This window comes from Somniosus microcephalus, chromosome 18 (genome assembly GCF_052327205.1).
Source record: "Somniosus microcephalus isolate GS21.2 chromosome 18, FLI_Smic_1.0, whole genome shotgun sequence".
Classification (NCBI taxonomy): Eukaryota; Metazoa; Chordata; class Chondrichthyes; order Squaliformes; family Somniosidae; genus Somniosus; species Somniosus microcephalus.
The window spans coordinates 21,363,842-21,374,868 of NC_141004.1; positions in this window are offsets into that span (position 1 = coordinate 21,363,842).

Genomic DNA, 11,027 nt, shown 5'->3' on the forward strand with positions numbered 1-11,027 from the left:
GTGAATTGGTTATCACACAGTGGTCTGGTGTCGTTCCAAAACATCAATAACAAAGCCTCAACTAGTTAATCATTGTGTTTTATTTGTTGCTGTAGATAGGCATTGTATCTGTGGCACTTTAATTTACAGTGGCTATTTTTGAGTGTCCTCGTGCAGCCTGTATAAAGTGCTGGGCTGGACTTGTAGACTAATAGAAACCTCAACAATGGAGGCTCCAAATTTTGAAGCATAAAAAGTACCTTTCCAAATATAATTTTCTGAATAGTCTTTGGGAAGGGAGTATAGATAGAAATGTTTTAAATTAAACGTGATTGTAATTTTTTACAATTTTACTGATTAATAGGCATGCATGACAGTTTGATTGACCTTTACAGTGTCAGCTGTGGCTCAGTGGGTAGCACCCTCTAGGAGAGAGGGGCTAGGAGTGAGCAGGTGTTACTGGTTGCCTGATTGCTGCAGGGAGTTGGAGTGAGTTTGTAAAATGTTGGTGTTTTTTTTTCAGGTTTTAGGGCCTTTTTGGCCCATAAACAACAGACAAATGGCTGCTGAGGGGCTGGAGTGCCAGTTCCCTCAGAGGACAGTGTTCCCAAGATGAATTTAATTAGGGGAGAAACTGTGGTTGGAAGGGAAAGAAAAAGGCCCAAATATTTGGGCCAGGACCCCAGGAGGTTTGGAAAAGAAAACACGGTGGTGGTTCAGTGTGAGGATAAGGAGATATGAGCTTGGGATATTATCCAAGCGGTACAGGAGGACTGTGGTGAGGGAAGCTGCTTTGCCTGCCGACCAAAGCCGAATGTTGGGTTCGGGGTGACGGTCAGTGGCCGAGAGGAAATGGAAAGACTTTTACTCAGTTTGAAAGTTGGCGATAAGTTCTTGGAGGTATCTCTGCTATATTTGGAAGAGGTGGTGATCTCATTCTTAAACTTGCCGGTTTATATTGAGGACGATGTGCTAATCAAAAAGTTGGAGTCGTGGGACATTAAAATTTGCTCAGCCATAAAGAGGAGATACTATCCAGGAACACGGGTAGCAGATGGAACCCGTTGTGTAAAGGTGCAGTTCCCTGAGGGGGTGAAGACATTACCGTACAGCATGAAATTCGAGACAATGGAAGGAGTGCAGTACTTCCGGGTACTGCATGATAACCAAGTGAAGGTTGGTTATTATTGTCTTGGACACAACCATCTTGTAAGAAACTGTCCAGACTTGTACTGTTATAATTGCAGTGAGTCTGGACACATCGCTCGGAGCTGCAAAGTGGAGAGCTGTGGGTTGTGTCACAAAGGCCCCACCCGCCGTAAGTGTGAGGCAGAAGGAAGCTCTATGAGTGACGAGGAGATGGGAGAAGGAGCAGGAGGTGTGAGTGGAACGGCCGGAGGAGCGGAGCAGTCGGAGGACACAGCTGGTAAATTGAAGGAGAAAAGAGCACAGGGAGAGGCAGAAAATTGTGGAGCAGAGAACAGGTTGGAGATGGTGAAAAACACACCAAGTACAGTGGAAAAGAACAAAGACAGAGCAGAGGGCAGCAAGGGTCGAGTGCAGACTTAATACAGTTCAGCTCTCCCTAACAAATCTGGTGTCCATTGGGGGAGAGGTGGCGGGAGCGGGGTGCGTGGTAAATGTAAGTACTCCAAAGAAAGACGGGGAGTCGGACATCTCGGTGAGCAGGAGGGGGTAAGACATGGAGAGAGTGCAAGAGGCAGGAGCCTTAAAGAGGCAGCAGGACAGGAGCAGTGAGACAAAGACAGCAGAAGGGAGCAATATAGGTGTGCTATTGTCCCAGAGAGAGAAGGATCAGGGAGCAAGGATCAGAGGTGGAGATGAGGACAAAAGGAGCGGCACTGTTGGAGAAACCGCAATAGCAGGAAGACTCTCTATGGGAGATGATGTATCTGACGGGGAGCAGGATTATGTATCTGACGGGGAGCAGGCACAGAGAGTTACAGAAGAGCTTGACAGTGAGGAATTAGAGGGGGACAGAGACATGGAAGTGGGGGGTGGGGTGGAATCATGTGGAAAGGGAAAGGTTAGTGAGGGGCAGAAGGAGGGAGAAAGGGCAGCTCCTTGGCCCAAACTTAATGCAAGGAAGAGGCTGAAACAGCAGGGAAGGTTCAAACAGGAGGTGAAAAAGAGTCGGAGGCTGCAGGAAAAAGCAACAGCTGTCCGAAAAGTTGGAAAGGAGCATCGGAGGAGGGAAGGGCCAGAGATTAAATGATGGGGAGATTATCAGGCATACTTCCCTTCTTCGGAGCCATGATTATATTGGTCTCGATTAGTGTGAACGGACTGAGGGGTGAGAAGAAATTGCAGCAGTTGTTGCAATGTTTTAAAGGCACATACTTGTGTCTGCAAGAAACCTTTTGGGATGAGGATATCCTAGAAAGAGTTCAGAAGCTTTGGAAGGGAGAGGTGTTTGCAAGTTTTGCAAACAATAACCATAGAGGGGTGGCTGTTTTGGTGAGTCCATCCATAAAAGAGAACGTTGCCTTGGTGGACAAGGACACTGAGGGGAGATTTTTACGGCTATGGGTAAAAATGGAGGAATTTAATTGCGATCTCTTTAATATCTTTGCACCGAACGACCATTGCAAGCGTCGCGAGTTTTTTCGGGGGTTATTCACTGAAGTGGCAGAGGTGGAAAATCCTTGTATAGTGGGGGGTATTAATGTATTTTTATCTCAGATGGACATTTCAGCCCAGATGACTATTAAGGATGATAACTCCAGAGGGATGATTGTAAAAATGATGGCAAATTTAAATTTGAGAGACTTATGGAGGGACCGGAACCCCATAAAAAAGGAGTTCTCCAGAACAGGTTGGGTGGGTGATGTTTTAAAACAGAAACAAATAAATTTTGTGTTAATGCGGGAAGGGATAAGTTCTGAGGTGGTGGAGATTTATTATAAAAAGTATTTTTTAGTGACCACTCGGCTTTGGTTCTTAGAATTAGGAACAGCAGAGTTAAGATCAGTTCAGGGGTGTGGATTTTAAACAACCAATACCTGAAAGAAATTGCTTATAAAGAAGGGATTATAAATATAATAAAGGATGCTCGGAAGGAACCTTTGTTCTTGAAAGAAAGAAGAGTTTGGTGGGACAATTTCAAAAATGAGGTAAATTTTTTTCGCTATGTTATGGGAAAAAGAGAACGGCAGCTAACCAGTGTCGAGAAGAGAATATAAACAAAAGGTTTACGGATTTCTGTAAAGCAGTTGACGGAGGGGATAAGGGAGCTGAGACTAAGTTCCGGGTGCTAAAGGAAGAGTGGGAATTATCCAAGCTGAAAAATGCAAGGGGGCCATTCTCCGTGCAAAGGCTAAAGATGCATTGGAGGATGAAAGATGCACTAGATATTTTCTAGAGCAAGAGAAGCTGTGACAAAAATTATCATTAATTGGAGAGTTGAAGGTCGGGGAGAAGATCATTCATGAAAGTGGGGAGATTTTAGAGGCGGCTAGCAGCTTTTATCAAGAGTTATATACAAAAGAAGACATTTCCAATTTGGCGATGGAGGTGGTTACTGCTTTTATTGAAAAGGGTTTAAAGGAGGATGAGAGAAGCATGTGTGACAAAGAAGTAGGATTAGTGGAAATAAAAGTAGCAATAAGTGGAATGAAGGGGGAAAAGCCCAGGGTCCGATGGACTAAGTGCAGAATTTTATAAATAATTTTTTGAGATTTTAAGTCCATTGCTCTTCGGAGTTTTTACAGAAATTAAAATTGAGGGAAGCCTGGCCCCATCTATGAGGAGAGGTGTCATAAGCTTAGCTTATAAAAATAAAGGGGATAGAAGGGACCTGAAGAATTGGAGGCCCATCACATTATTAAATGTGGATTATAAGATCTTGGCGAGGGTTATGGCAAATCGTATGAAGGAGTTGTTGCCGCAGATAGTTTTGCCCTCTCGGTCCTATGGAGTCATAGGCCGGAACTTCGCAGACTTTGTGGTCCCAATCCGAGATGCGATAGAGCTCATGGAAAAGAGCAGGAGGGAGGCTTACGTATTAAAGATAGATCAAGAGAAAGCCTTTGATAGGGTCTCTCATGAGTTTTTATTGAAGGTTTTGTAAGCATTTGGTTTCGGAGAAAATTTCATTGATTGGATAAGTATTTTTTATTCAAACATATTTAGCTGTGTTAAATGTAATGGTTTTTTATCCAAATATTTTCCAATACAGAGATCAGTGAGACAGGGTTGTCCCCTGTCCCCATTGTTGTACACATTGGTAGCAGAACCATTGGGCTGGATTTTGATACTGGGGCGGGCTGGGGTCGTGTAACCCGCATTTCGTGTTATCCACCCGAATCTAAATTGATGTGGGAGAATGATGCGATTTTAACTTAATTGGCCAATTGAGTTCCAACATGTGGAAACCCATAGCCAAAGGGTTTTTCCAGTCTGAAAGTCGCCTCCGATGATGTCATCATTGCTGCTGCATTTAAGGTCTGCAACAAGCCTTGCTTCTTCTGCAGACTGCCAACCTTTTGGCCTTTGCACTGAGAGGCACCTGCAGGAAGAATGGCCAGCCGGAGACCTAGGTCTGCACCCCACTTCGATGACGTTGCCCTGCAGGCTTTAGTAGAGGGAGCAAGAGCACATAAAGAGGTGCTCTTCCCTTCTTCAGGGAGGAAGAAGCCTCCCCAGCAAACCAAGGCAGTGTGGATCCAGGTGGCAGAGGAGGTCTACTCTTTGTCAGTAACCCGCAGAACCTGGCTTCAGTGCAGGAAGAGGTTTCATGACTTTCTGCGCACTGGAAAAGTGAGTATAAATTTCCCATCACCCTCAATCTGATCCCCATTGCCTCTCCTCACCAGCACTCAGCTTTAGCAATCTCTTCCTCCACATCCCACCTGACACTGACATCCATGCACCCTTAACCATTCCCTCTCTCTCTATGGTCACATTCACCTAACTATTTGACTATGCAGCCCTCACACTCCCTATCACTGTGATGCTATGAAAACAACTTACAGCACACAGGGAGGGCCCTTGGTCTTGCCACCTCACTCCATCTTTGTCTCCTTCTAAGCATCTATGCTATGGAATCTCTACACTAACTCCTTCATTCTCACTCAACCTCCACTTGTCCCCCTCATTGCAGGAAAGGAGAGCTCACAATAAGAGAGAAAGAGCGAGGACAGGAGGAGGGCCACCCTCAGTAGCCCACCTCACCCCCTGGGAGGATGCGGTCCTGAAAATCGTGGGTGTGGAGGACGATGCGCAAGTGGGGGACGGACAGGCGGTTGCATCACAGCAAGCCAGTGACAGAATAGTTTTCCATCTCTCTCATTGACATTGCTTGAGTCACTGATAATGATTCTGATGCTCTAACAGATGGACTTATGATCATCTGCAATATGCAGTGTGCATGTAACGTTGGCATCACATCTCTGACTCTTTCCTTTACTCCCCCACAGGACCATCACAAGCACCCACCCCACTAGCCAGGAGGAAGAGCCTGAGCATCCAGACTCCTCAGAGGAAGCTGCAACCTCTGAGGGCGCAGCGTCAGCAGAATTCAGCGCACCCAGCACCAGCGCAGACACTCACACCTCGGTGGGACCTTCAGGACATAGAGTAGTGTTGTCACCTGGTGTATCACAGCTCACAAGTGAGCATCAGCAGATGGTGGACACAGGGACAGCAGTGGAGAGTCCTCGTCGGAGGGCGCAGGACTCTGCCAGCTCAGGTCTGCTGCATGTCGACCCTCTGCCTCCGGGTCCATCCACAAGATCACCGGTGCTGGAACTCCAGGAACAGATGCAGGAGTCTTTTGTAGGTTTTGTCTCCAGGGTCGCTGTGAGTGTAGAGCGAATGGAGGAGTCCATTGCGAACATGAGCAGAGCCTTTGTGGAGGCATTGGTGCATGAACGCATCACCATGGAAAGGATGGCAACCTCCATGGAGGTGATAAGTCGCCAGAGTGCCTAAACATGGTGAGCGTTCTGAATAGAATGACATCTCTGGAGGAGCGATGGTCATCTATTGAACAGAGAAACCAGACCTTCATGGAAGTCCTTCTGAGTAGGACTGCCAGTGCAGATACGGGTCCCGTGTCCCCCCTGATGTGCAGCAAGGTGCTCTCCAGCCACTTGCAAGCGCTGAGGGGGACCTGACCCATGAGAGGGAAGTTGGTGGCAGACATCAAGGAAGTGGGGGCTCCTTTCCAAACGTTCAGAAGGAATTTAAAGATAGTAATTTACAATCAATTTTTAAAGTTCAATCGATTAATATATATTACAGGAGACAAATTAAACTTCAGGTTTTGATGTTAAAATGTGATGGCGGAATTGCTGTGCAGAGCGGCGGAATTGATTTGTATGATACAATGAAATGATCACGATGTTGTAAATGTTCCTCATGTTCAATAAAGTATATTAAAAAAAAAAGTGGGTAGCACTCTCGGCTCTGAGTCAGAAGTTTGTGGGTTCAAATCCCGCTCCAGGATAACTTGAGCACATAAAATCTGGGCTGAAACTGAAAATGCGGTGCAGTGCTGAGGGAGTGCTGCACTGCCGGAGGTGCCATCTTTCAGATGAGACATTAAACCAAGGCCCTGTCTGCTCTCTCAAGTGGACATAAAAGATCCCATGGCACTATTTTGAAGAAGAGCAGGGGAGTCCTGGTCAATAATTATCCCTCAATCAACATAACAAAAACAGATTATCTGGTCATTATCACATTGCTGTTTGTGGGAGGTTTTTGTGTGCAAATTGGCTGCTGGGTTTCCTACATTCCTACACTCAAAAAGTACTTCATTGGCTGTGAAGCGCTTTGAGGCGTCCGTTGGTTGTGAAAGGCGCTATAGAAATGCAAATCTTTCTTTTCTTAGAAGACCATGGCACCTGGGTTTTTTCTTTCCTGGTTTCTCTCCCTCTCAAGGTGCTGATTCTTCCTGGGGTGTAGTCTCATGAGTGCTGGCAGCTCCTCGCTCACCAAAGTGGCCGCTCTTGATGTGTGGGCCTAGACAGTGAGCGTCAACAAGTTACCATCCAAGCACGATTTTCAGGAAACCTATAGTATATTCTGGGACTCGTGGCCCCATATATTTCTGCTAAAGATCAGCAACAGTGCCATCTACCAGGAACGTGACAAACATTTCACCATCTAACATAAAGTAAGTGCAAACTATGCACTGCACATGGCTAAACGTATAATTAGTTTCCCGAGATCTGTTCCGTTTGAGTCAGGCGAGTGCTTAGACAGAGTTTTCTTTTCCTTCCACTCATCTGCTGCAGGCTCTGGCTCTCTTGTTCTGGCCTCTTACGCATCCTCGATTTTAATCTCTAAACCTCTCTACCTCTCTTTCCTCCTTTAAGACGCTCCATAAAACCTACGTCTTTGACCAAGCTTTTGGTCATCTGTCCGAATATCTCCTTATGTAGCTCGGTGTCAAATTTTGTCTGATTATGCTCCTGCGAAGCACCTTGGGAGGTTTTACTGCATTAAAGGCGCTATATAAATGCAAGTTGTTGTTGTTTCTTCTTGTTGGGGTACAGTTTCATAAATGGCAGCCACTCCCTGATATCTCCACCAAGTATCAATTATTCATGTGCGAAACTTGATTGCGAGTGACACAAGGTTAACAAAGTGAGGAAGTAATTATGGCCCAAATCAAACATGTCACTGCCCAGCATCCACTCTTCCAGCAGGTTTGCTCTACATCAAGTCCAATGTTTCCCTTTCCTTGCCCAGGAGTGCTTTGACTAATCGTAGTACCACTATCAGTGCCTGACTGAGAGCTAACTCAGCATAGACCAGAGATTGAATCTGACTTTACCTCCAATCTATCAGGTAAGGCTGGTTGAAGATTTGTGCTAAGTATTCTGTTTACCAAGTCACTGCCTCATTGTGTTGTCTGCGGTATAAAAATATGAGGTTCATCTCCCTGGTTCTAGGATCACTTGTTGATTTAAGGCCTGTATTTATATCGATACATTGTGTAAGGACATTATATAGTAATGTAAATTGTGGCAGCAAAGTTCTGAAAATACAGAAAGAAAAACTTGCATTTATATAGCGCCTTTCATAATCTCGGAACATCCCAACATGCTTTACAGTCAATTAAGTACTTTTGAAGTGTAGTCACTGTTGTAATGTAGGAAACACGGCAGCCAATTTGCACACAGCAAGCTCCCACAAACAGCAATGTGATAATGACCAGATAATCTGTTTTTTAGTGATGTTGATTGAGGGATAAATATTGGCCCCAGGACACCAGGGAGAACTCCCCTGCTCTTCTTCAAAATAGTGCCCTGCGATCTTTTACGTCCACCTGAGAGAGCAGGCGGGGCCTCAGTTTAACGTCTCATCTGAAAGACAAACACACAAACTGTGGAACTCTGACTCTTGACCTGCACAAGGCCAGGGGCATGTGAAAGGCCAAGGGACAGTGGAATTTAACCTCAGCGGGAGTAAATGATGCATCACGTATTGAAATTTTCACTTCTGCAGTGAAATAAAGACTTCAGGGGTTCAACCACTAAATGACACTAATACAAAAGCAAAACACTGCGGATGCTGGAAATCTGAAATAAAAACAGAAAATGCTGGAAATACTCAGCAGGTCAGGCAGCATCTGTGGAGAGAGAAACAGAGTTAACGTTTTGGGTCGATGACCCTTCGTCAGAACTGGAAAACGTTGGAGATGGAACAGGTTTTTAAGCAAGTGTAGGGGCAGGGAAAGGGGGGAGGGGAGGAAAGAACAAAGGGAAGGTCTGTGATAGGGTGAAAGGCAGGAGAGATTAAGAGATAAAAGGGATGATGGTGCAAGGCAAAAGGAGATGTTAATGGGACACGTTAAGAAACAAAAGATGGCTTTAGATGAAGTGTAAATGGCAATGGCAGAATCATCAACAGCTGCCATGTGAGAGAGAGAGAAAAATAATGAAAAAAAAGATAGGGGCAGAGGTTATGGTCTGAAATTGTTGAACTCGATCTTGAGTCCAGAAAGCTGTAAAGTACCTAATCGAAAGATGAGGTGCTGTTCCTCGAGCTTACGTTGAGCTTCATTGGAACAGTGTAAGAGGCCGAGGACAGAGAGGTCAGAGTTCGAGTGGAGTGGAGAATTAAAGTGACAGGCGACCGGAAGCTCAGGGTCACCCTTACTGTTTGGTTTCATTCTTAAGAGCAGCCAATTTTGTTTAATACAAGGGGACAGTGGAAGCTTGTAATGTGTGGAACCTGTGCGATGTAGGAGGTACTGGATGCATTGTGCAATTGCATTGAACTCGTGCAACAAGCATATCCAACTGCTTGTGTTGAAGCTCAACGTTTCTGAGCTTGAGGAGCTGCAGGCAATACTTTATCGAATTTGGCAAACTAAAGGGTTCCTGGAATACACATTCTTGGTGGTGGTCAGCCATGTCGAAATTTGGTGACACAAAAGGAAGGGGATAGGCAAACAGCACAGAGGTCTGTGAAAGACTTCAAGAAGACGTAGACAGGTTAGTGGAACAGGCAGACAGGTGTCAGATGTGGCTAAGTGTGAGATGGTGCACTTTGGCAGAAAAAGCAAGGACGGGGATATGCACTCAATGGAAAGACACCAAAAGGTGTGGATGAACAGAAACACCATGGGACTCAAATGCATAATTCCCTCAAAGTGCAGGTTTAGGTAGTTAAACCCATAAAACAGGCCAACAGAATTTAGGGCTTTATAAATAAGAGTACAGAATTAGTCATGAATTCACACAAAATATTTGTTAGGCTCCAGTTAGAGTACTGTGTGGAGTTTCGAGCACCCAACTATAGACCACATAAAAGCCATAAAGAGCACACAGTGTAGATTCACCCAGATGGTGCCAGAGAGGGGAGCTATAGTTATGAGGAGAGGCTTGAGATACCGAGCTAATTTAGACTAGAGCAGAGATGGCCAAGAAAAGATTTAATAGGGGAGTGAATGACAAGGGGGTCATCAATTTAAAATTATCTCTGAGGGAATGAGTAGAGAGGTTTGGCGAATTTTCTTTACGCAGTGGGTTGTTGGAGCTTGGAGTGCTTTACCACAGAGAATGGTTGAGGCAGACACCATTTCAACTTTGAAGAGAAAAGTGGATAAATATTTGAAACAGAGGATCATACAGGGCAATGGCGAGAGAGTGGGGCAGTGTGATTAGTTTTGGATTACTGTACCAAAGAGCTGATACAGACACAATGTGCTGAATGGCCTCCTCCAGTGCTGTAAACATTTATGGTTTTATTGTTTTATGCATGGCTGCATAACTATATAAGTACATTTTTAAAAATAATTGGAGTTTTATTAAATAATTGTAAACAGAAGGTAATTTAATTTTTAGGAATAATGATTTGTGAGGTGCCAGCCATGGTTCAGTGGGTAGTACCCTCGCCTGAATTCAAGTGGGTTCAAGTCCCACTCCAGAGACTTGAGCACAAAAATCTAGGCTGACACTCCAGTGCAGTACTGAGGGAGTGCTGCACTGTCAGCGGTGTCGCCTTTTGGAAGAAATGTTAAATTTGAGGCCCCGTCTGCCCTCTCAGGTGAATGTAAAAGATCCCACGGCACTATTTGAAGAAGAGCAGGGGTGTTCTCCCCAGTGATCTGGCCAATATTTATCCCTCAACTAACATCACTAAAACAGATTATCTGGTCATATATTTCATTGCCGTTTGTGGGAGCTTGCTGTGCACAAATTGGCTGCAGCTTTCCCTACATTACAACAGTGACGATACTTCATGAAGTACTTCATTGGCTGTAAAGCGCTTTGGGATGTCCTGAGGTTGTGAATGGCGCTATATAAATGCAAGTTTTTCTTTTTGTGAACAATATAAATACATGCACAGTTACTTACTGAGTGGAATAGCTCAGTTTCCCTCCTAATTATAGAATTAAAACATATTTTACTGCAACAATCCAATTATTATCAGAATGGTTCGTTGTTGGCTTGTTTTCAGATGCGAGTCTCCTGACCATGAAATTTTGTTCAAGGTTGACGAAGGTTGAAGTATTTTAAGGTTACTTTGTTTGTATTAAAAAAAGAACAATGGAATAATATAGTTTGAGATAA